The sequence below is a fragment of the Eulemur rufifrons genome, chromosome 8, assembly GCF_041146395.1.
Source record: "Eulemur rufifrons isolate Redbay chromosome 8, OSU_ERuf_1, whole genome shotgun sequence".
NCBI classification, from domain to species: Eukaryota; Metazoa; Chordata; class Mammalia; order Primates; family Lemuridae; genus Eulemur; species Eulemur rufifrons.
Genome location: NC_090990.1, coordinates 73,976,910 through 74,003,669, shown reverse-complemented (window position 1 = coordinate 74,003,669; position 26,760 = coordinate 73,976,910). Strand labels below are relative to the sequence as shown.

Sequence of the window (26,760 nt, the reverse complement as noted above, 5' to 3'; positions counted from 1 at the left end):
CCAGCCCCGAGCTCAAAGTTAATCAGAGGGATCTACAATGTGAAGGTCCACACGTAAACATCTGCAGTTTATTTATATATGGGCATGTCTGCTGTCTACAAATTGGAAACGTTTCGTGCACAGAGGAATAATTGGATCTAGAGTTGAAAAAAATCTAATTAATAGGTTAATAGAGTCTATTTAATAAAAGATATATTGAGTTTAGCAGTGACAATGGCTTTTTAACAGCCCACGTTCAAGAATGTCTTTAGAAAGTAATGGTCCATGGGTTGAATTTTTTATTTTTAAAATTTAAAATTGAGTTTTGCTAACATTTTGAAATGCCCCTTGGTGTTTAAATGCAGCTGTTGTGGATGGGTTAGTGAATTCCAAGGCACGGTGCCTGCCGGGCCCAGTGGCCCCTGGTGTACTGAGGCCTGGAGCAGCTGGGTCAGAGGTGAGCTCAGCCTCTGCATCCCCTGCTGTTCCTGGGTCGAAGGAGCCCAGAGAATGGGAAGTGCCTGCAGGTCTACCAGCTGTCTGATGGTAGTCCGAAATCCTCCACTGACAAGGATGATTTGAAACTAACGGCTGGGATCTGTGCATTCTCAGCTGTTCTGGGGGAAATTTTTTTTTTTTTAACCAATTGCAAACTGCAACCAAGAGAATGATCAGAGGATTACACAATGCAATCCTTGTTGAGTGGAACTGCTCAATATCTCCTCTTGCCTCCTTCCCTCACCCTCCAAAACCCCAGGACAGACCTGCTTTAAATCATGTTTTTTCAGGCCTCCCACATGCTATTTGGGAAAGGTTGGTTTTTTAGTCTTCTGAGTTTTTCACGTCCCTCAATATATGTTAGAGTACATTGTAAACAGAAGGTACTATGCAGTTACAAATCACTACTCATGTTCTTATCACATGAGTGGATTTGGGAGCCATCCCAGCCTGGCCAGAATATGCAAGCTAGAGAAGTCTTTGTTGCAAGCAGAAGAAGTCATTGCTATTGTTGATTGGAAGGAGACAGTCTTCAGGGGGCCTGGACTGGGTGGCCAGACCAGCCTGAGGCTCAGGACACAGCCACCCTGCTGCTCACGGCTTTGTAATGGTATTGCTACCCAATCTGTCCTCAGGAGAGACTGGCTGCAGGAGTGGATGTGAATTTCAAGCTCTCTCTTCTTAGAGGCCCCAAAGACAAGCATACATGGTCTTGTTTGAAGGATTGTGCTGTTCTTTACAAGTTATGGAGGTCTGAGAAACTGTCCATATTTGCCCCAGCCTTTACACAGCCTGGACTGTCTGTAGTTCCAGATTAACCTGCAAATACGGTTACTAAAAGTAAAATTACTCCTGCTGTGAGGAAGAGAAGAGACATAAGCCAGGTAATCCGGAGGTCTCAGTTCAGATCCCTATTTTTGCCACTTACTGGGCGTGTGAACTAGAGCAAGTTCTAAACTATAAAATGGGGGATGAAAATAACCCTTCTGAGGAGTGCTGTGAAGGTTCACTGGTCTCTAAATGTGAAGGCTCCGCTGACTGGCAGCGCTCTGACTTTCACACTGGAGCCTGGTGCACCCTTCTGGGAGTCTGCATTGAGCAGCTCACGTGCCTGCTCTTAGCTCCCACCTGGTCACCAGCAGTTTTTTCTTTTCTTGCTCAACTCTGCTGGGACACCTGACACCAAAGGCCACTAAGGCCTTTGCTGGGATGTTGATGTGGCCTTGGCTATCAACGAAAGCTGCTAGTGACCGTGACATTGATTCCAGCAGCAACATCTGGTAGCTTTGTGACCTTGGATAAGTTATTTAACCTTTCTGAATCTCCAGGTCCTCCAGAGTGACTCTAAAGAGCGAATGCAATCACATGTGAGGGCACTTGGCACAGGAACTGGCATGGAGGAGGAGCTCAGACTGGTTTCCTTTCTTCCTTCTTTCCTTCCTCCTGGAAGGCTGGAGCTGGGAGGCTCCTAATCCTGTGTAACCGGAGATCACATTCAGTGCGTGCAGTGAGAATTTCCCACATGGTGAGGGAGTCTGGCTGGAGTCCCTCTCTCTGGGTCTGCCCTACAGCAGTGTGTCTTGGCCAGCACTCACAGTTTACAGGTATAATGGCCGCACAGTGCACTAAAATATCAGCACACTGTTGTACCAAAATACACAGAACAGAGCCTGTCTTCAGTGAAATGGCCCCGAGCCCTTGCTTGGTTATTCTTGTACTTAATGTCAGTGTCTTTGCTGTTTACTCTTCAATGCATATTTAGCAGCTTGTTTTATGCCAGGCATTGTGCTAGGTACCAGTGGACAATGAAGTAGATGTGAGCCCCCTATCCTTAGAGAGCTCCCAGTTTAGGGGGCATTCAGACAAATGCGTCAATCAGTACATAACTGCAAAGTGAGGAAGTTTGAGGAAGGTAACTTCAGAGGAGCCTGAGTTACTTAGATTGGTGGAGGGAAGACCTTTCTGGAGGAGGAAACATAAAAAGATTCTCCATGAAAAGAACATAAAATATTTCATTAATTTTATGTCATATGTTAAAATGATAATGTCTTTGAAACAGCTGCTTTAATAAAATATATTATTAAAATTAACTCCACCTGTTTTTTAATTGGCTACTAGAAAATTTAAAATCACCTACTCAGCTCACATTGTGTTTCTGTTGGACAGCATTGGTCTAGACCTTGGTAAGGAGTTTAGATTATTTCTGTAGGGCAAAGGGAAACCTTTAAAGTGTTTTAAGCAAGGGAATGGCATGGTCAGATTCAGTTTTAAGAAGGTGGCACCATCTCTCTGTGGAGGACTGATTGAAGGGGAGGAGGGTGGAGAGGGCGGGCAGGAGGTGGTTGCGTAAGCACACAGGGAGCTGCCCTAGGGTGGAGACAGATCTGTTAATTTACTGAGGGTTGGATATGTGGTGGGGTGAGGGAGAGGTCCCATCAAGCATGGCTCAGACAGCTGGATGTGTGGGGTAGGGCCATTTACTGAGATGGGGAAGCTTGAAAGGGGAGCAAGACTTCATTTGTTTGGTCACTTTTTCTTAGAGGGGTGGGGTGAAGGTTGACTGCCGAATCAAGACTTCTGTTTCGGGTTTGCTAACTGTGTGATGCATGCGTGTCTGAGTGGAGGTGTTAACCAGCCCGGCAGTGGGTATTATGAGCCTGGAGCTCTGGAGAGAGGTCTGGTCTAAAGGTATCAAGTTAGGAGTCTGCACAGAAATGAAATTAAAGCCATGGAAATGGATGCTGTCGCCAAGGGAGAGATCAAGAGATCTGTGTACAGAATAAAGGGAAGGGACCCTGAGACCCAGCCCTGAGGCATCCCAGCATAGTCCATTCCAGGGAGTCAGCTGAGGAGGCTGAGAGTTTGGCAGCAGAGAGGTGAGGTGGGGTCTGGATAGGGTTGGTGTTCAAACGTCCCAGACATTCCCTGATGACTCGGCAGACAGGGGCACATGGTCACTGCGGGCGGCAGTCAGGCCTTTGCCTGAAGGGTGATGGCTGCTTTTTCACGGTTTGGGTAGGCGGCCACCCTGAGCATGGGCACCTGCCCTGAAAGGCAGGTCAAGGGCGTATGTTCCTGTATCTGGTTGGCTGAAGCCCTTCCTCTTAGAGGCTTGAGGGCGTCACCTCAGAACCGTAGCATTTTTAGTCTGCCTTTGAATTAGTTGAGAAGAGACCTTTATAAACACACTCTTTTAGGAGGGGGCAGGGGATGGTTGGGGGCTGGTGGATGGGATTGGTGGGAGTAGAGGAAGGGAAGATAGATACCAGCCAAACAAAGCATCTGCTTTTATCAAAAGTGCTGTGTTTGGGCTTAGACAGCCTGAAGCCTGATGATTCACTGGTGCCAGACCCTCTGTGCCTGCCAAGAGACATACTGGCCTTGATACGGTTTTTCTTGTTCTTACTCTATTCAATTTGAGTGACTGCTGCCAAGTTAAGATTTCAACAGTGGCTTTTAGCTTCATGTTGTCACTAGAATTCTGCTGAGCACAAGTTAACCCGTGACTGGGTTGAGTTTTTATCAACGAGCACCACTTGTGTTAGTCTTGGATTCCTATATAGACTCGCCATAGTGTAATATGCAGGATATTTAAATGATGCCATTTTAACATGATCAGAGAAACTGCCTGAAAATGCAGTTTAATTATCATTCTTTTAATATAATTCACGAACACAGTAATCAGGCATTGCTGTATTTTCAGATGAGACAGACACTGACTCACAGAAGCAGGAATTGGCTGTTGAAGTGAAAGAAGCAGGCGTTTTAGAAGTAACCAGGCCTTAGAATCTGGGACAGCCAGAGAGGGAAGTGTGTTCCCATCTGCAGCCTACTTTGGACTGTAAGAAGAAAGATTCCCAGAGTTGAGGGCAATGATAAACATGATTCCGTGGCCTCGGGCTCCAAAAGAGAAACACAGTTCAGGACAATTAAAAACGACACTCTGAGCACAGTTCCAAAGGAGGACAGGGTATGTGACCATCCAGGTAGCTCTTCTGTTTAAGGAGAGGAGGCATATGACAGACAGCCTCCAGTCTGAGCCTACTCATTTAAAGGATTCCTCCAATGTGGTATGATGAGCCAGGGCCACTGTGACGTATAATTCACAAGTCTGTTGAACATCTACCATGTGCCAGGCTTTGTGCTAGGTGCTGGAGATTCAAAGACAGGCCAGAGTTCATAGCCATGGGAGAAAGGGATGCCCGTTTTGAACCACCTGACCTTACCAGCACCTGTTCTCTTGCCTTCTTTGCTACTGACCTAACTTCCCATCCACAGTATAGCCCTTTGTATCACTCCACTAGTTTGACAAGCAGTTCTGCTTTTCTTAATCTATGACCTTAACATCTTTCCAGGTATCACATTAGTTTTTCTCTTTGACTTGGTGATTGCAGATGGTACTTTCTAGATAACTCTTCCCTCATAGCCTGCCTCCTCTATGCTGTCCTGACCTTGGACCTAGACCCAAGAAAGGTTGGGTAATGCAACCAAAGAGGGTGACTCTGGGCTGTAAAAGAAAGAGTGCAGAGTGAGCGGAGGATTGTGAAAAATGCTCAGGGCAACAAAAAGGGCTTTCAGAAGTTATGTTTGGAACAATGAGACCAAAGAGGAGGGGATGTGAGAGAAACCAAACTGCTGAGCTTCTGTTCTCTGGCTGGAAAGGGTAGCACAAACGTGAAGGAAGAATTGCTGGCCCTGAGTGGATGAGGCCGTGACAAGAGGCTCTACTGTTGCTAAATATAGTGAAGCCTGAAAGTCCAAGAAGACTGAGGGAGTGTGAGAGGTCATCAAATCAGCACTGTGACACAGGAGGAATATTGGGATAACGGAGAGCTATACGAAAAATACAGGTAGATTAAATATTTTAATTTTTAAAAAAGATAGATAAAGTTATTCTACAAAATGATAAGTTTGACATTGACCTCAGGAAATATTCTAAAACAGATTATTAGGACAATGACTTTTGAACACTTGGTAAAGGAAGCAGTCACAATTAGAAGCTAGAAGGGCTTCACTAAAATCAAGTCATACCAGATTAACTTTCCGTCCCTGGGTTACTGGGTTGAAGCATAGAGGAATGTTGAGAAGGCATGTGTACAAATGTCAGTCATTGCCGCTATGCGCGGCTGAGAGAGACCCAGGCTAGATGAGGGTGTGGGAAACATGCTGGAGACTATGTCCTCAGTCCCATTTTGGTCAATTAAAAAAATTATTTAGACAATAATATTGGCATACAGATCACATATGTGGATTACATAAATCTTGGAGGAATAACTAACATGTCAGGGCCAGGCGCGGTGGCTCACGCCTGTAATCCTAGCACTCTGAGAGGCTGAGGTGGTTGGATAGTTTGAGCTCAGGAGTTCGAGAACAGCCGAGACCCCGTCTCTACTAAAAAATAGAAAGAAATTAACTGGACAACTAAAAATATATAGAAAAAATTAGCCGAGCATGGTGGTGCATGCATGTAGTCCCAGCTACTTGGGAGGCTGAGGCAGGAGGATTGCTTGAACCCAGGAGTTTGAGGTTGCTGTGAGCTAGGCTTACGCCACGGCACTGTAGCCTGGGCAACAGAGTGAGACTCTGTCTCAAAACAAAAACAAAATCAAACAAACAAAAAAACTAACATGTCAGAATGATAGAGATGAGATCCCAAAGAAGATTTTGATATTTTTGAAAAACAAACCAAGTCTAATTGGATAAAACTTTATAGGGAGAGACAAAGACTTGTACTACAGAGTCCAAAAACTTAAATTACAAAGTGAAAGGATAAGGTTTAGCTTAGCCACACATGAAAAATATTCCAGGATTTGGGTAACTACAACCTCAGAATAAGTCAGCACCATACTATGGCTGTCAAAGAAGCTAATGTGACTTTAAGAGCATTGATTGAAGTTTAATATTCAGACCAAGGGAGGTGGTCCCAACGTGGCTGCGCTGTTGTACCTGGTGGATTGTTTTTAGCTCTAGACGTCAGAAATGGAAGATGAATTCCTCCACTGCAGAGCAGTGAGCTGCTATTTAGACCTCTCCTGCTCTGAAGCAGATCTGTTAGTTTAATCATTAAGGAATTTCCCTAACGTTCTTCTGTATTAGTGAAAATAACACATGACTTCTCATGTCATGTGTTAACCCTGGGAGGAGAATATTCAATAAGCACTAGCTTTATCTGCCAGCTGCTAATGAAGTGTACTTTAACAACTAAGATCAATAAATATGCTCTGAGATGTGAAAGAGTGAATCTCTTCTCATTTATTTCGCAAAGTGATAAACCAGAAATTTCTTAAGTGTACATCTGGAAGTGCTATAGTTCTCTGTCTGAAGCACGTCTCTTTTTAAATCAGCAAAGACTATGCACACAATAGTCCCTTTTCTACAACAAGGAAATAATTCTTCATTGGGACCTTAATGTGATTCCCAGTATCAGTAAATAACCTGTTATTCTAAGCACACTCTAGCTGGTACTTTTCCAAAGATGTCATTTCTACAATCACCAGGCCAGGCCTGTGTGTTAAGCATCTATTTCTTCTCATTTTCCCAGTAAATAAATGGAAATGGCCCTGTGGTAAACTCACGCTGTCCTCTTGGTTATCTCCCTGATTAACTTTCTCCCTGGCATTTCAAACATGTCCAAAGAGATTCATTTTCAGCAGGAGCAGCCAGCTACTCAGTGTCACTTTGAAAACATCTGGTTTCAGTGAGGCTGGGGAGCCAGGCACTGGCCTGGCAGCAGTGACATGCCGTTGCTGAGGGAGTTCTGTCTGAGGCCATCACAGTTCAGTCGCAGGCCTGTGGCTAAATATCTTCTTGATGAGGAGGCCAGTCAGTCCAAGAACAACATTGCTCTCTTGTTCCCTCTCTCCTTCCAATGTTGTTCTTCCTTTGGGAACCCATGGAGTGTGGTGGGAAGGCGGGGTTGGGGTCTAGGTCTTCTGCACATTGGAGGACAGACAGACACACACACATTCATTCATTCTAACCAACATTTATTGAACAACTGTGTGTCCTGGAGATGGAAAGGCGAGTAAAACACGGTCCCTGTTCTCAGTGAGCTCGTAGTCCAATAAGGGACATAGAAAAGAACACACATAGTATTCAATTATTACTGTTATCACACACACAGTATTCAATTATTACTGTTATCATAAAGTTTTGTAATTCACAGGAAAGGAGTACTGAGGAGATGTTATTAATTTTGTGAGTTGTGGGGGTGATGGTGAGAAAGAGTGGTCAGAGAAGGTGGGAGTGAGTGGGAAGAGGGTGGGGACTCCAGGCCTGTTGATTCAGGGAATTCCAAATAGCTTGGATTTACTGAAGTGCAAGGTGAGGAGATGAAGCTGGTGAGTTGGGCAAGACCTTAGAAGCATGATTATCGTCTAATAAAATATAAAACGAAGGAGCTCCTATCCAAGGTTACTTGGGTCTGAGTCTTCTAGGCAGTAATTAAGAAAAAATGAGAATTCTAGACTGTCCCATGCATTAATCTTATCTAATAGAACATTATTATAACTATATATTCTAGATAATTATATAATATATATTTAATAATTCTATTATAGTAGAAGGAATATGTCCAGTAGATGCAAAATCTTAGTAGATTTATAGCCTGTTGCTATCTCTTCCTTTCTCCTATCCCTTCATTCCCACTTTTCCCCCAACTAAGATTTTGAGATGTTGGAGCTTCATGCTGGAGAACAAGAGGTGAAGCCACTAGATTCTGAGGCCATGTCCGTGTGCACATGGGCTGAAGGCACCAGGTTGCCTATGGAGGGCAGACTTTCTCCAGTTGGGTTCACCTTTCCTGATTGTGTGACATACCCCAATGCATGGGTTGGTTAAAAATGGTGGACGAATAGACCCCAAGGCTGGAGTGTTCCTGCTGGGCCCCACTACTTCAGGTAAACAGAGAGACTCAGCCTACTGGGCACCCTTGTCTTAAATCTTGTTGTATGACATTTCAGGTTAAGTGTTCTAGGAATAAGTTCATTTATGATGAATAAACACCCACAAAGCAAGAACTCCCTCTCAGATATAAGCCTTCTTTCTAGTCCCTGCCCTAAGTTTTAAATCTAAGATTTTTGTATAGTGCTTTCAGATCCAGGAACCTTGCTTCCTTATAAGCTCTATGCAGATGCTTTATGTGTTCTATGTAGATCATCATCATTTGTGAATCCTTACAGTTCTATTCTGCCTTTTCCAGTCCTTATACCTTTTGTTGCTTATTTAACCATATGGGCTAAGACTTCCAGGACAGTGGTGAACAGAAGCACTAACAGTGGGCAACCTGGTCTTTCTGATTGATTGATTGATTGTGGTGATGCTTCCAACATTTCACCATTAAAAATGATGTCTGCTCAGGTTTCTGATAGATACCCTTTGTCAGGTTGAGGAAGTTCTCTTCATGTCTAGTTTAAGCTTTTTACCCCAGAGATCATGAAAAAATGATTTTTTTCCCCAAATGTTTTTCATTAATTAGATGCCCAAAATTATTTTTCTCCTTTAATTTGTGAATGTGGTGAATTGTATTAATAGATTTTCTCATGTTAAACTGACTCTAAATTCCCAGAATAAACCTAATTTGATTATGATGTATTTTTTAATACATTCTTGATTTGGTTTGTCAGTATTTTGTTTAGGATTTCTTCATATCTATTGATGTGTGAGATTAGCCTATACTTTTCTTTTACTGACTTTGGGTTTGGTATCAAAATTATAATGTGTTATTTTTCAAGTCTCTGAAGGAGTTTATATAATTTTCAAGTAACAGTTCCAAAGTTTGGCAGAACTTGCTGAATAGTAAAACCATCTAGGCCTAATGTTTGCTTTGTGGGAAGATACTGAACTACTAACTCACAGTCTTTTAAGGGTTATAGGACTTTTTCAATTTTGTTTGAGTCTGTTTTGGAGTTATTTTTCTAGGAATTTGTTCATTTTTCATAAACTTGCAAATTTATTGACATAAAGATGTTTACAGTATTCTCTTATTATGCTCTCATATCTGTGATTATGCCCCCTCTTCATTTCTGTACTGTTTGAGCCTTTTCTCTCCCTGTCCCCCAACCCCCACCGGATTGTATCTGTCAGAGGTTTATTTTATTAGGCCTCCTATAGAACCAAGCTTTGTTTCTCCCCTGTTGTATTATTGTTTTTATTTAATTTCTACTCCATTGTTCTGTTTTTCTTCATTTGTTCTGTTTTAACTTAAACTGAACTCTTAATTTTCAGTCTTTTCTAAAAATAAGCATTTAAAGCTATATATTTCCTTTAAAATACCACTCTAACCGTATCCTATATTCTGAAAATCTGTCTTGTAATTACTATTTACAGTTGTATTTAGTGATATATTTGAGTTTATAGCTGCTGCTTCTGTAATTCTGTACATCATATTTTTTAAAAATTTATGCATTTTTGTTATCACTTTTTTTTTTTTTTTTTTTTTTTTTTTGAGACAGAGTCTCACTTTGTTGCCCAGGCTAGAGTGAGTGCCGTGGCGTCAGCCTAGCTCACAGCAACCTCAAACTCCTGGGCTCAAGCGATCCTCCTGCCTCAGCCTCCCGAGTAGCTGGGACTACAGGCATGCGCCACCATGCCCGGCTAATTTTTTGTATATATATTTTTAGTTGTCCATATAATTTCTTTCTGTTTTTAGTAGAGACGGGGCCTTGCTCTTGCTCAGGCTGGTCTCGAACTCCTGACCTTGAGCGATCCACCCGCCTCGGCCTCCCAGAGTGCTAGGATTACAGGCGTGAGCCACCGCGCCCGGCCACTTTATTTTGAATTGTCTTTTTAAAAATACTCTTATTCATTTAATGGTTACTTTTTTTTTCTTTTTTTGAAACAGAGTCTTTCTTGCTCTGTCTTCCAGACGGAGTGCAGTGGTGTGATCACAACTCACTGCAAGCCCCAACTCCCCGGCTCAACCAACCCTCCCGGCTCATCCTCCCAAGTATTCATAGTGAGGGCTATAGGCAGCTTGGTGGATACTTTTAAAATACCTTTGTATTACTTTATAAAACATAAAGTAAAACAATACCTTTATTTCTTTTTGAGCAATATAAGGACCTTAGAACACTAACTCTGGTCACCCTCCTCTTGGTTTTTATACCATTGTTGCCCTGTATTTTAGTTTGTCTTTATTTTTTTATTTTAAAATAATTTTTAATTGTGGTAAAATATACCTCACATCAAATTTATCATCTTAACCATTTTTAAGTATACAGTTCAGTAGTATTTATAACTATATTGACATTGTTATACAAACAATATCTAGAACTCTCTTCATCTTGCAAAACTGATCTCTGTGCCATTAAACAGCAGCTCCTCATCTCCCCTCCCCCTGGTCACAGGTAGCGCCAGTCTGCTTTCTGTCTCTGTGAATTTGACTCCTCTAGGTACCGCGTATAAGCGGAACCATATTCTATTTGTTCTTTTATGACTGGCTTATTTCACTTAGTGTAATGTCAAGGTTGATCCATATTGTAGCATGTGTCAGAATTTCCTTCCTTTCTAAGACTGAATAATATTCCATTGCATGTATGTATGTAACTCATTTTGCTGGTCCATTCATCCATCAGTGGATACTTGGGTTGTGTCCACCTTTTGGCTTTTGTGAATAATGCTGCTTTGAACATGAGTATAAAATATGTCTTTTAGACCCTACTTTCAGTTCTTTTGGGTATATACCCAGTAGTGGAATTGCTGGATCATATGGTAATTCTGTTTGCAATTTTTGGAGGAACCACCATACTGTTTTCTGCAGCAACTGTACCATTTTATGTTCCCACCAACAACACACAAGGATACTAATTTTTCTACATCTCCACCAGCGCTTGGTATTCTCTGTTTTTTGTTAGTAGCCATCCTAGTAAGGTGAGGTAGTAGTTTGTCTTATTCTAAACTCCACAAATTAGACATCCGTCTTGTTTTATACCATCAGTGCTGGTTTGGAGTTACCTGCACGTTTATCAGTTCCTTTGTCCATCATTCGTTCATAAGTCTTGGGCTTTCCTTCTGGCTTCCTTTTCCTTCTTCCTGAAGGGTATTCTCTGTTTTTGTCTGTCTAAAATTGTCTTTATTCACCGTCCTTCTTGATGGTTTTGCTGGGCACAAAATTTTGAGCGCCTCACTTTCCCTTTTGGCTGATAAAAATCTGTCAGTCTGATTGTCATGCTCTGGGGGCAGCCTTTCTTTGTTTTTTGCCTGCTTTTAGGACTTTATCTGTGACGGTCTGTAGTTTCATTACAATGTGTCCGGGTGAATTTGTTTTTGGTTTCTACTGCTTGAGATTCATTGGTGTGCCTGAGTGTGGGGACTGGTATCTTTCATTAATTTTCAAGATTTCCCATCCTTTTTTCTTTAACCACTGCTTTTCCTCTTTCTCTCAATTTTCTCCTTCTAGAGCTCTGGTTAAATGTATAATACTTAGGCCTTCTCATTCTACTTTCAGTGTCTTTGTCATATTTTCCATTGCCTTTTCTCTCCGTACTATGTTCTGTGTAATTTCCTTACATCTTTGTTTTAATTCATAAATATTTTCTTCAGTCATGTCTCATTTGTCATTTAACTTAGCCACTGAGTTTTATATTTTAATTGATTATATTAATAGTTTTTTATTTTGAGAAATTATAGTTATTTTTATATCTGCCTGTTTATTCTTAGATCACATTTGAGTTCATCTTTTTAAAAAAATGTACCATGCATCATTATTTTATAGCCTATATCTGATATTCTAATACCTGAAGTCCTTGGGTATTCAATCTGTTGTTATTTTTGCTGACTTTACTCATTATGGAGCTTGTTTCCCATTATATATTGTTATGTCTGAAAGGGAATTTATAATCAAATTTGTGGATATCCTGAACATCATTGTTTTGAGCAAATTTGCCTCCAAAAAAGATGTACATTCTTCTCTTGCTAGTGGGCGCCACCAACCCAGATACTTTAATTTCTCGGTTTTGGATTTCTCTATCGAAACAGGTCATATAAATTTGAATTCCCAACCAACATGAAGACCTATGGTTACAAATTCTTAGGGGAAACTTTATTAATGCCATTATTTTTCCCATCAGAATTTGTGGTGGAGACAATAGGTTTCCTTCTTGGTTCCCTTTGCTAGGGCTTGTTTTGTTTTGTTTTTAGCACATTCTTTCTTTTTTGGTTGCTTGATGGTTCAGGCCTTCTGCAGGCCTTCAGGGCAAGCTGCTCATTTTTATGGACCCAGAGCGTGTCTTCCCTGCTTTCTTTTGTTGTTGTTGTTTATGTTTTATACTCTTGATTTGTTCTCTATTTCTGTATCTGTTTTGTATATGTGTGTGCATTTCTTGAGAATTTAACTTTCTTGTGAATTCAACAATGTATTTGAAAATATATGTGTAATTTAATTGTCATTTAGTTTTCAGAATATCTGGTTTATCATATTGAGCAAATGAAAGTCCCATAGTAGAAATTTCTAATTTTCTGAGGTTGGTTATTTGTGGTGTGTATACATGTACCTTTTTGTCTTTAAATAGAGACAAGGTCTTGCTCTGTTTGCCAGACCAGAACTCCTGGGGCTCAAGTAGTCCTCCTGCCTCAGCTTCTCAGGCAGCTGGAATTACAGGCAGTAGCTGCTGTGCCCAGCTAATTTTTAAATTTTTTTGTAAAAAAATTGGGTCTTGCTATATTGTCCAGGCTGATCTCAAACTCCTGGGCTCAAGTGATACTTCTCCTTCAGCCTCCCAAAGGGCTGGGATTACAGGCATGAGCCACTGTGCCCAGTCTATGGTTTATATTTTTATTTGTCCATACTTGCCCTTGTTTATTAAATGGCTGCTATGTGACAAGTACTGTTCTAAGGGCTCAGTATACATAGTGAGCAAAATAGAAGTAGTCCCTGCCCTCCTGGAGCTTATGGTCCAGGGAAAAGACAAGTAAGCAGTGGCCACTCCCCAGGCAGGGGTGGTGGAGAAGAACAAAGGGTTCTGTAAAATCGGGCATTCTTAACTAGTTTCTGCATAGCTACTTCATTTTGTTGTTCTTTGCTTTTCCTTCATGAGTTAACTATTTTTGTTGGTGTGAAGGGATCCCTTAAATTTTTGTTATATTTCATTGTACTTTTGGGGAAAGATTTTTGTGTCCATGATTTGAGGGATGTGAAAGACCCTCCTGAGAGTAGCTTATTTCTTAGCTGAGAGGGAAGGAGACCTTATTGGAGACATTCAGTAGTTGAGTGACAGCAGATATCCGTACCGCTAACCATGGAAAATGGGTGATAATGAGAGGGAGTGTAATTAATTCAGATCCCAGTAATCTTAGAAGTTAGTCTAGTGTAGTGCTTAGGGGCAAAGGGGCTTGCTAATTCATTCTTGACAAATGTATCGAGTGCCTGCCATGTACCAGGCACCATCTTCTTAGTCCCCTTGGAAAGAATCCGGTGAGTGTCCTTCCCTCTTCCCTTTCACCCACCAAAGCCAGTCATTTACCAGTCCTGTTCTCCCTTGGGAGAATTTCTTAAGTCTGTACACTGTCCCCTCCACCTCCCACACTGCAGCCCAGGTCTCATCTCTCACCCAGATGACACCAACAACTCCTTTGGTCTTTCCAGCTCCATCTTGCCCCTCAACTAATCTTCTTTCCATGTTGCTGCAGGGGGACTTTTTAAAAAACACAAATCTCTGATTATTTTCCAGCTTAAGATCCTTCAACAAATCCCCTTGCTTTCATGATAACATGTATGTGTGTTCTTGTGGCTCACAAGCCATGTATGGTCTGGCTGGGCCTCCTCCCCATGTCCTGTCCCAGCCCCTCACTGTCCCAGGCCTCCCCTAACCCTGCGCTTCTGTTAGTCCTCTTCTTTGTTAATCCGGCAGATTGCCACTGGGCAGCTCGCCAGGAGCAGAGCACTGGGGACACCGAGGTGAATAAAGCAGGCAGAGCCCCACCCTTGGAGGATTGTATTCCAGGGGAAAGACAGACCTGAGCAAATAAACATCTGCTACGATATCAGAGACGACGGGAAAATATTAAGGCAGATAAGGGGACAGAGGGTGGTAGTGGTGCTAATTTAGAGGGAACGGTTAAGGAAGGTCTCTGAGGAGATGTTTGAGCAGAGACCTGAATGGTGTGAGGGGCTGAGCCCCTGGGTATCTGGGGGAAGAACAGTGCATGCCAAGGCACTGAGGCAGGGGCAGGCTTGGCACGTATGAGTGACAGAAGAAAAAGTCATTGTGACTGGGATGGAAGAGTGGAATAGACAGTGGGTGTATTAGTTTTCTATTGCTGTGTAACAAAACCTTGGCAACTTCACACCCATTCACCACCCCACAGTTTCGTAGGTCAGAAGTCTGGCAGAGCTCAGCTGAGTCTCAGTTCAGGGTGTCTCACACGCAAGATGTCAGCTCTGGGGAAGAATCTGCCTCCATGCTCATTCAGGTAATTGGCAGAATTTAGTTCCTTGTGGTTGTAGGACTGAGGTCTCCGTTTCCTGGCTATCAGTGAGGTCGGCTCCCATCTCCTGGAGACCATCTGCAGTTCTGTGCTGTGGGCCTTCTCATAGGCCCTCTTACAGCATCGCACCGGCCGCGGGATCCCTTGTGTCAGAAACCCCTCATGCTTCACCTCAGGCCCACCCGGATAACCACCGTCTTTTGAAGTCAACTGATTTAGGATCTTAATCCCATCTGCAAAATTCCTTCGCAGCAGGACTAATCTAAACACTAGATTAGTGTTTGATTGAATAGCTAGGGGACAGGAATCTTGGGGTGCTGTCTTTAGAATTCTGCCTACCACCATGAGGTTGGAGAGCTGGCTGGGGTCACGCCAACCAGGCTTGCAGGCCCTAGTGAGGACTTGAGGGTTTGGTTCCGATGAGGTGGGCACAGTCTGAGGAAGGATCACTCTGGCTGCTGGGGGGAGAACAGATTTTGGAGCTCGGATGAAGCAGGGTCCAGCGAGAGATGATGGTGGCCTGGACTGAGGTGGCATTGATTCCAGAACAGCTTGCAGTCCCCCCACATGTGCCATGTTGTCTTGTGCCCCTGTATCTTTGCACGTGCTTCTCCCACTGCCCGGGTGTTTCTCATCACCACCTACCCCGTGGCTTCTTCACCAAAACGGGTCCCCACTCTGCCCTCACAATTTAGCTCAGAAGTTGCCCGCAGGCCCCTCTGCAGTCTTTCCCACCTGCCGCCACCCTCTCCCCAGCCTGAACTGTGTTGGGTTTGTTGATCTGTCTTCCCCACTCGCCTACAACCTCTCTGGCAGCAGGGACTCTGTCTTTGGCTCCTGAGTTTCCATTGTCTAGGCTAGTATGTGGCATGTGTAGATGCTTGATGACATTTGTGGGATGGATACAGGAACCATGGGAGATGCTGGGTGTGAAGCAGACTGTCATTACTCTTGGAGAGTTCACCTTGTAAAGGGAGAGACCATGCACAGAGAAACACACAGTACAATGAGCTGAAATGAAGACACCGGGCCATGTGCACAGAGGAGGTGCCAATTCTGCAAGTGACCAGTGTGCAGGGAGTTTACGGGAAGCCTTCATCCAATTCAGTCTGTCACAGTTGCATCTAGTTTCTCGCATTCCTCCTCCGCATGAAATAATGATCTTATTACAAACCATTCCATTTTATGTTATATCTAAAAGGATATTTGTTTGACAACACTGTTAGCTGTTAATTCTATAATATTTAAAGAAATAAACATTCATTTAAAACATTCTATAATTTAAGACAGACATAGTGACCTTCCTTCCCCATCTGTATTCCAACTACTCAAAAAGGAAGGTCTGTATTAGTGAAATTTTGCTTTAAAGGAGAACCTCTTAACTCAAAATAGCAAACACTTACGGATCAAGTGTCTTGTTAAGAGGGAGGAAATTATCAATCTGGTTACTGATGAGAAACAAACTACAACAGTAAATATATTATTTCTGTGACTCAACGTTCCTAAAGTTTGAACTTTAAAAAGTGGGACACTGGAAAGAATGTTTTCGCCAGAACAGACACAGCGATGTTATTTAAACTTAATCAACTTAAAAGCAAAATAGCAAGAGTCCAGCTTCACCCTGCTGCCGTCTCTGTGGACGGTCCGCAGTGGGGCAGCGTGCCTGCCAGGCCCTCGCTGTAAGCAGAGATGCACACAGCATGGACTCACAAGGGTGAGGATTCATAATTGGCACAAGCCAAAAAAATTATTTTTTTAAAGAACCTTTTCATTTATATTGCCGAGTTCCTCTGTTTGTTTTCTGGTGATCTCTCTTGGAGAATATAAATCTGTGGTTCAAGGACTGTTTGCTGTATAAATAATTGGATATTCTATTTCAAACCAGAGGCTGGGGCCATAGGACCAACCGCTATGTTTTCTAGCTCACCAGGAAGGGAGTTCGTACGTGGAGAATGTCTTCTTTCTGGTTAGCTGGGCTGGGGTGGCTGGCTGAGAAAGGAGGTGACATGGCACTTCTGCATTTAAATAGAATTTTAATTTGGATCAAGGCATTGATTTTGAAAGCTTTTGGATTTGTAATACATTAACTTGGTTTTATGATACTGTTCTTCTGTTCCTTTCCTTGCCTCTCTAAAAAAGAAGAAGAGAAGAATACGATGATACACTAGGGACGCCTTGGAGCGCTGAAGCTAGAATCTGAAACGCTTGGATTCCCCTTTGCTCTCATGACAGAGTGAACAAGGCTCCCTCAGCAGGCCTTGCAGAGTTCATTTGGGGGCAGGGCCAGGAGGGGACTTCAGTTTTATTCTTTTCTTTGCTCTCGGGCCTTTTAGATGAAAAGCAGAATGAGTCTGTGGAAAGTACCAAATATCTCTGTAGGAAATTCTCCGAGTGGTTTGCCTGAATATTTTTTTTTAGTCTTACTTCCACAGAGTGCCTCTGGTTTGTCCCTGCCAACATGTTACCATGTTATCAGCACTGGGGACCCAGTGCTAATTTCTTCTGCAGGCCTAGTGACATCAGTGTTGACATGGGCTTGGGAGATTTACTCTGGCTTCTCTTGGTTTCACTTTTTATGAAAGGGGTGGGGAGGGGAGTGGGGTTAAGGCCAGAGTGGGAGGCTGTCACTTGGCAACTTATCTGTGCCTTTTCATAGCTCATTGTTGAATGAGCAACTGTACATCTGAGTCCATCAACCAATGTTCCTGAGAGCCTGACGAGTTGCTGTCACTGTGCTGGACATACGGAGTAATGCAGTTAGTCAGGGCCCCTGGCTAAAACCCCAGCTCCTCACCTTCTTAGCCGGGTGTCCTCTGCTTTGTCATCTGTGAATTGGGCATAGTCCCACCTCCTTCACAGTATCATGAGGATGAAATCTTCCAATTTAAGTCAATTGCTTTGGCACAAAGCAAGTGCTCGATAAATGTTTTGTTGTTGTTTTTAAAAGACAGATATAGTCTCTGCCCTCACACCCTAGCTTTTTACAGCAGCCTGGACAGAGGGCCATCCTGCTCTCCCATCAACAGATGACCATTGAGCTTCATGTGTGTCTTGCGAAGGCAGTTCATCCCTTTTAAGAGGAGTTAGTTGTTGGAAAGCACTTCCCTAAGGGGGGCTAAAATCTTCCTCTCTGTAGATCCCCTCCTGGCCCGCCTAAACAGAACATTTCCCCTTTCTTCCATGCAGAAACCCTAAGCTGATAGATGACCATCAGACGACAAGCCACTCTTCCCCAGGCTAAATGTTCCTTTTCCTTTCAGTTCTTCCCCATGTCATGTGGTTTCAATACCCTCTCTCTATACTGGTTGCTGGTTTTCTGGACCTGTCCTGGAGATCCAAAGTTTCAGAGTGTAAGTGAAGATTCCATATGTGCTCCGACAAATGGCTCCTACCTCCTTTCATTCTGGTGATTTTGTTTTTGTTTTTGTTTTTGTCTTGAGATAGGGTCTAGCTCTGTTGCCCAGGCTGGAGTGCAGTGGTATCACCATAGTTCACTGCAGCCTCAAACTCCTGGACTCAAGCAATCCTTCTGCCTCAGCCTCCCAAGTAGCTGGAACTACAGGCATGCACCACCACACCTGGCTAATTTTTCTATGTTTTGCAGAGATGGTGGGGGTCTCACTATGTTGTCCAGGTTGGTCTCAAACTCCTGGCCTCAAGTGATTTTTCTGCTTTGGCCTCGCAAAGTACTGGGATTACAGGTGTGAGCAGTCGGGCCCAGCCTCATTCTGGTTTTTAATCTTCTGTCAATGTAGCTTAGGGTTCCATTAGCATCTTTGATAACCATGCTACTTCACAATTAAACTTGGTCAACTAAATTTCACATCTTTCCCACCTTCTACTTGCAAAAATGGAATTTTTAAATTAGAAATTCAAAATTTATCCCTGTTCTATTTCATCTGGTTAGATTTTGCCCATTACCTAAATTATTTGGTGGGGGGGGGGCATTGGGGAGATCTCATTAATGTTATTTAATACACAGCTCACATTTAGAATACTTAATATATGTCCATATATTACTTACTATATGCCAGACGCTGTTTTAAATATTTTGGTAAGTTAATTTCACCTTCATTCTGTTTCTACAACCATCATATGATACAAATACTATTATTCCTATTATTATTCCCATTTTGCAGATGACAAAACTGAGCTGTAGAGAGGTTGTGTTCACATGGTGGACTATGTCCAGGTTCACACAGTAATAAATAGTAGAGGCAGTCAGTGTTTGAACCCCGGTTGTCTGGCCTCATAGCTTGTGCTCACAGTCCCTTGCTAGAGTGCATGTCACATGAATTTGATCACCATACATCAGAGTTCTCTTCTAAGGTATCATAATAGTCTGAACAGAATGGGAGCTTGGAGCACTTCTGGCTAATAAGGACCTTTCTAGGCAATGAGTGGTTTGTTTATTATTGTTGTTTATTTTTTGGTGGGGGTTTGGGAGGGATGTTGGTTGTTCAGTTTAAAACTAATCTACCTTATTGAATACTAAATAACTGGGGGTCCTGTAAGTTGTTCGGTCATAACAATGTCATGACTTTGCTGAAATCCAGATACAATTTAATTATAGCATTCCTTAGACCTACTAATCTATTCATCATATCACAAAAGGAAATATAGTCAGATTTGTGATTGTAACTCTTTTTTTTTTTTTTTTATGTGCTCAACATGTCATTCTGATGAAAATTTTGCCTAGGATCTGCTGTTTTCACCAGATTTACTTGTCAAATCCTTTCCCTTTCACCACTGTTTTTTTCAGTCACGTACTATTTATTTATTTCCTTTCACCTTTTGAAAGCTGGAACGTTCCCTCTCCCTTTCTCTGGAGATGCCCATGGAAACCCACTGCACTCCCCGAGCTGGTTCTCTCAGGCTAAACCTCCTGCTCTCTTGGGGAGCAGGTGGGATAACAGTGCTGGCCAGGCCGGGCGCTGTGCAGTTAGCAGTGTCCCCACGCAGCGATGGGGTCATCAAGGCAGGTGGCCTGTGCTCTCCCCACAACCCTGCTCCTCCACCCAGAGACGCGGGCACCCAGGATGTCCCCCGTGCACCCTGGGTGAACTCCTCTGTGCTCCTGTTTGACCCTCTACCATAACACACTTCTCTTGGCAGAAGAGAGGGAACCCAGGAGGTGCCGAGCAGTCCGTGTCCTCCCTTAGCCCAGGGCCCTGGGCCTCCAGCAGTTGGCTGTTCCTGTTCTCAGTTTTCTCACCCTAGTTATTATATTTTTCTCCTGCTCCTTAATTTTTTCTGCCTGGTTCGTTGGGGCCAGGGATGGTGTTCCTTGCCCTCTGAGGGTTCCTCAGGGAGGGCTTCCTGGAGGAGGTTGGACCTAAACCCCCTGCTGGGAGAGGCAGTCTTAGCTGGGCTGGGGCACCAGCTGACCTTCTCAGGGAGGAAAGGAAAACGAGACTTCTTGTGTAATTTGGGGTTTCCAAAGAGCTGGTCCTCAGCTCTGCTATCAGGACACTGGAAGTACTGTTATGAATTAGGAAGTCGTAATCACAAGTAGGACAGAAATCTAAGCAAGCACTCACTGATGGTTTATAGGAGAGATAGCTGGGAAAACCAACCCCAAACTCCTTTGGCCAATTAACAGAAAATTGTTTATTTTCTTCCTTCTTTTTCTGATGATATTCATCTCTTCCATTTAAGACCTTAGTTTTTAAGTCTCCTTTTGAGTTCTCTACTTCAGTCAAGCCTCATTAAAAAGACCATCCCTTTTCATTTTTTAATGTGCAACCTCCACTTACCAGGAGTAGCTTTTGGAGAGAGATCAAGTTCAAACCATTTAATTGTACACATAACACCTCTCTCCTTCATCCCACTATGCCTCCTACTAAAGCAAAACTACAACCCTGACCTCAGAAGCATTACTGTTATTGTAGACACTTCAAGGGAATGGCTTTGGGTGGATTTTTGTATGATTTTGCCGGATTTGAATCATTCATTGAATGCAGTGTTTGAATGACTCATGTTACTTTTCACATATAGAAATAGTCTACTGTGCCAGGCGCAGTGGCTCACACCTGTAATCCTAGCACTCTGGGAGGGCGAGGAGGCGGGAGGATCGCTTGAGGTCAGGAGTTCGAGACCAGCCTGAGCAAGAGCGAGACCCCGTCTCTACTGAAAAATAGATAGAAATTAACCGGACAACTAAAAATATATAGAAGAAATTAGCCAGTCATGGTGGCACATGCCTGTAGTCCCAGCTACTCGGGAGGCTGAGGCAGGAGGATCGCTTGAGCCCAGGAGTTTGAGGTTGCTGTGAGCTAGGCTGACGCCACGGCACTGTAGCCCAGGCAACAGAGTGAGACTCTGTCTTAAAACAAAAAAAAAAAAAAAAAAAAAAAAGAAAAGAAATAGTCCACGGGCATCAAAATATTTCAGAGTTTCAAGTGAAAAAGAAAAGATACATTTCAAGAAAATAATATATAGGAACTTTGTCATACTGCTGGCCTCTGATGCCATTGTTTAGGGCAACCCTGTATGTGAGAGCACCTCAAATCTCCTTTGGTACTTTGTTCACTAAGCATGACCAAGAGTAGCAAAGTGAGAGTCCTTGTGGAAGCAGAATGATCTTCTATTTAGAACAGTTTTCTCTAAACATCACTGTTCAATAGAACGTTTTGCAATGTTGGAAATGTTCTGTCATTGAATTGTACAATATGAAAGCTGCTAGCCACATGTGGCTATTGAACACTTGCAATGTGACTGGTGCAACTGAGGAACTGAATTTTTAATTTCATTTAGCTTTAATTTAAATAGTCACTGTGACTAATGATTATCATATTGGACAGTGCAACTTTAGAAAGAAGTAATTTATATTAAATAGATGAATTCTTGGCTTCTGGAAAACAAGCATTGTTCTGCCATGGTACTTGTAGATTATACTTTTAAGTCATTCATCTGGGGTTCTTTTCTGTGCTTAATTAAAATGCCAGTTCATTAAATTTAGAATGAGAAACATCAAAGCCCTTTCACTTAGGAAGTTTCAACTTAGAGATGTTGCAAGTTACCAGGACAAAGCTGTCCCTGGCTCCATCAGAGAGTTTGGTAATTGTTTTGGTCTCGGCCATTACCATGCTGCCTTCCATGGTAGTTGGCTGAATTTGTACTTGATTTTAAGAACTCCTAGGAACATTAACAGATGCCTTTGGGTGCAGAAGGTATTGTGTGATACATATCACAAGTGTTGAAAGTACTATTAAGATAAATGAAAGTAGTGGGAGAACAAGTTCAAGGTGGTAAGGAAATGATAAATGCTACAGATGTGTTGAATCAGGCAAGAATGGGGAAGATTTTGAAGGACAAAGAGCAAACGTGTGTGTCGATTACTGTACCCCTGTTGTCAGCAGACTAATAATCAGTGAGAGGCGAAGAAAAATGACAGACATTTTGAGAAAGGGGGTCTCCACAGTCTTGACTGCACCACAGTTCTGTATCCACTCGTGAGACTGCAGATACCTTTACGAGGTGATGATTTCATCTCCTTTGGGTCATAAGGTAGTTCCATTCATCTGGGGTCTTTAGAAACATCCTTGCTGTTTTCCCTAATGGCTGTACCAATCTACGTTCCCACTAACAGTGTCCAAGGGTTCCCTTTTCTCCATGCCCTCACAAACATTTATTGTCTTTTGATTTTTGATTATAGCCATCCTAACAGGTGTGAGTTAACATCTCATAGTGGTTTTCATTTGCATTTTTCTCATGATTAAGGATGTTGAGCTCCTTTTCACACACCTGTTGCCTATTTTTATGTCTTGTTTGAAGAAATGTCTGTTTGGATTTTTTGCCCATATTTAATTGGATTATTTGTTTTTCTGCTGTTAAGTTATATAAGTTCTTTATACATTTTAGATATTATAACCCCTTATATAATGTGGGGTCCGTAGGCTACCATTCCATTTTGTTGATTGCTTCTTTTGCTGTGCAGAAGCTTTTTAGGTTGATGTAGTCCCATTTATTTATTATAATATTTTTGCCTCTGTAGCCTGAGCTTTTGGTATGGCATCCATTGATTGTACGTGTTTTGGTAAAAATATTTGAGCCTACAGCTAACGTATGTATACTTATTTATTTAGAACAGTGGCTTTCAAAATACGATCTGTAGACCCTTAGGAGTCCCTGAGACCCTCTTAGGGGATTTGTAAGATCTAACTAAATTATTTTTATGATGACACTAAGATGTTATTTGCCTTTTTCACTGTGTCAACATTTGCACTGATGGTGCAAAAGCAATAGTGGATGAAATTGCTGTGCCTCGGTGCAAAGCAAAGCAGTGCCACCAAACTGTGCTACTAGTTATTGCATTTCCTCACCTCTGTGCTCTCACAGTTCTTTTAAAACAAATTAGTTTCTCTTAAGAATGTCTTTGATGAAAAGGTAAAAAAAAAAATTCATATTAAATCTCAACTCTTGAATATACATCTTTTTAATATTTTGTGTAACAAAATAGTAAGTAGATATCAAATACTTCTGCTGCATACCAAAGTAAGATGGTCACGTGGGAGGAAAAGCTCTTATTACATGCTTGGATTGTAACCTAAACTAGCCACTTTTTTCATGATATGTTATGTGCTTGAAAAGCATTCTTAAACACCTTGTCTTTCAAAGTTGTCTTCCCAACCCCCTAACGCAAAGAACCAGAAAGGAAAAATTAAAGAGTATAAGAAAAATACAATTAAGAGGTTGCTCTAAGTGAGACAGCAAAGCTGAGGGGAGAACACAGGCCACCTGCCTCAAGGTGACCCCATCTGTATGTGGGGACAGTGCCAACTGCAGCCAGTGCTGCCGCAGGATCAGCCAGGCGCAGCGCGATGTCATCCCACCTGCTCCCTGAGAGAGCTGGAGGTTTCTCCTGAGAGAACCAGCTCATGGACTGTGGCGCGTTTTCTTAGGCATTTCTAGAGAAAGGGAGAGAAGAAGGTTTCAACTTTCAAAAGGTAAAAGGAAAAGGATTTTACAACCAAATCTGGTGGTTAAGGCAAAAATTCCTAGGCACAGTTGTAAACAAAATTACTAAAATAATGACATGTGACATGCCTAAAAAAACAGAGTTAAAATCACAAATCATGACTGTATGGTATTGGTATTTGATATTTTCCCAAAAATGAATGAAATGAAGCTCTAGGAAAATAATTGACAGTGTTAATTGCCAGTGAAAAAAATCCAAGCTTCCAAGTGAAAATTAGAATTTTGAAAAACTTGTATTTTTCACCGTGAACTTGATAGTTCCTCATACAATCAGCCTTCTGTTACTGGGCTCCTCATTCGTGGATTCAACCAACTATAGATTGAAAATATCTAGGGGGAAAAAAAGGATGGTTTTGTCTGTACTAAACATGTACAGACTTTTTTCTTACATTATTTCCTAAACAATACAGCATAACAACTGTTTACATAGCATTTACATTGCATGAGGTATTATAAGTAATCTAAAGATGACTTAAAGTATAATATATGGGAGGATGTGGGCACATTATATGCAAATATGACACCATTTTATATAAGGGACTTGAGCATCCATGGATTTTTGCTATCCTTGGAGTGGGGGCAGAGGAGGGGGTCCTAGAACCAAGCCCACATGGATACTGAAGGACGCTGTACCTAATAACTGCTCTGATGAGATCAGTGGTGATATTAACATGTGAGGTTTTTTTAATATTATATTGAAATGGGTCAAAATTTGGAAGATCTGCATAAGTCAGTAAACCCGTATTTTCCAGAATATTGGTTACAGAATCAAACATGGATAAATGTTCATTCGAAGTGCAAGATATACACAAAAGAGTGAAAAATAAGTTTTAGATTCTATATTACAACTAACCTTTCAGAAACTATCACTTGTCGACTTTTGGTATGGCATCAAAGAAGAATATCAATAATTATCTGAAAGTCTATTCAAATACCCTTTTCTTTTCCAACTGCATATCTGTGTGAGGATGGATTTTTTCATTTATTTCAGCCAAGACATATCACACAACATCTTGAATGCAGAAGTAGATATGAAAATTCAGCGGTCTTCTTCTAAGATAGATAGTAAAAAGATTTTTAAAAATGTAAAACAACGTCACTCTTCTCACTAAATTTTTGTCATGAAAAACATCTATTTTTCATTTAGATGTTGTATAAACATGTAAATGGTTTTTTAAAATAGAATTAATATCTTAAAAATTTTCTCAGTTTTAATTTCTAAGGTCAATATTCAGTAGATATAACCCACATAAACAAAAGTTCTTTGGGGTCCTTAATGATTTAGAGTGTTAAAGGGATCCTAAGACCAAAAGGTTTGAGAACCTTCAATTTGGACATTATGTACCTATATATTTATCCATGTGTTAAGACATATGTATGCATATAAAGTACATTTTAAAACGTACATAAAAATAGAAACATGAAGATGAAAAACAGCATTTCAGTGGTTCTAACATTTTTCTGTACTCCCAGGGCCAGACCACTAGGCCAAACAATGTCTATAAGCCTAAAAGGTTAATTCAGTAGAAAACCAGGGATTTAGGAACTTAAAGGGGGAAGCACAGCCAAAATGCTGCTGACAGTTTTGAGTCACTAGGAGGGCGGTGCCATGGTCCCAAAGCCTGATGACAGGAGTGTATGCACACGAGGGAGTGAGCATGGCACTGATACTACAAAGGCCTGGAAAAGAGGGTGACCTGTTGCAGCAGACTCCTTTCTGCTTTGGGAAAAGATGCCTGATGAAACGAACACCAGCTTGAAGGCAAAAAGTAGGCCTGGTTTGAAGGCTTAGAAAGACTGATTTATAACCCTCTTTGATGGGAGTGCACTCAGGGACTGCAAGCTTAAGCTGTTCTCCAATCCTTTGGCTCTACAAAGGGATTCTTTTCACAACTGAATCCGTCTGCAGAGGAGAATCTTGGACGCCAGCCCGCCTCTGCGCATGCGTCCCGTGCCCAGGCCCGAATGGACCAACCAGTCCGAGGATGGCATGGGATTTGGATCCATTTCCATCATGAGATGGATTGTGTCCCTGACCTGTGGGGTCAGGACTGCTTGTGCCCTGAGCTGTGGCCTTCCTGTTCTTGTGCAAGAGTGCTGTAGTCTCCCATCTCTGGCAGCTGTCCCTAAAGCCAGAGAAGCAGTCCACGCCCTCCGCCCTCCGGAGGTGACTGCTCTGCAGCGGCGATCCCCTGCCTTCTGATGGGCGTGGTCTGTCCGTAGGTCTGCGAGGAACCCCCTTCAGAGGAGACACTAGCCTTGCTGTCTTCGGGGCCATTCTGTCCTTTTTAAATGATTGCATCTCTCTGTGGGAGTGTGTTGAGTTTTTGAAGTTTAAGTCTCTCAAGGAGCTGTCTTGTCACAGCCAGGGTGGGGGGTACCTCACTATAACCCTGCAAGCCTTGAAAACATTAGCTTTCCTGTCTCCCTTCTGCTCCTTTTGCCTCAGTCAGATCTTTTCCTTTCCTAATAAGTCGCCCTCCTCAGTGCCACTCGCCGGTGTTTACTTTTAATTGTCTAGTTAATCCCGATGCATTATTATGATAGACATAAGAGCAGCGGTTAGATGGTGGAATAAGGACACTGGGGGACAAATGAAATTAGGACGAATTGCTCGGGTTTACTCCAGGAGCAGCCGGGTGGGTGACAGAGCCAGCAGTGAGAAAGGCTCCACTCCCTCCATCACCCAGGCGCTGCTGCCAACCTTGGGCAGCCTCTGTTTTCTTCCTGTCAGGGTGGGCTGGACACCACCGCCTGGTGGGAACCTTTGGGAACGAACCTAGGCACCGTCAGTGTTTGAAAGTGCCACAGGTTCCCACATGCAGTCCTGCTTGCCTCCCACCTCTGCCCTCCAAGCTCTTTGCTTCAGACTTTCAGTTT

The 26,760-nt window shown here is 42.4% G+C and overlaps 1 protein-coding gene across 8 annotated transcripts in view; it reads left to right on the top strand.

Annotated features, from left to right (window-relative positions):
* Nucleotides 1–26,760, top strand: part of BCAR3 (BCAR3 adaptor protein, NSP family member) — a 111,353-nt gene that overhangs the window by 11,880 nt on the left and 72,713 nt on the right. The gene's annotated exons all lie outside the window — the stretch shown is intronic.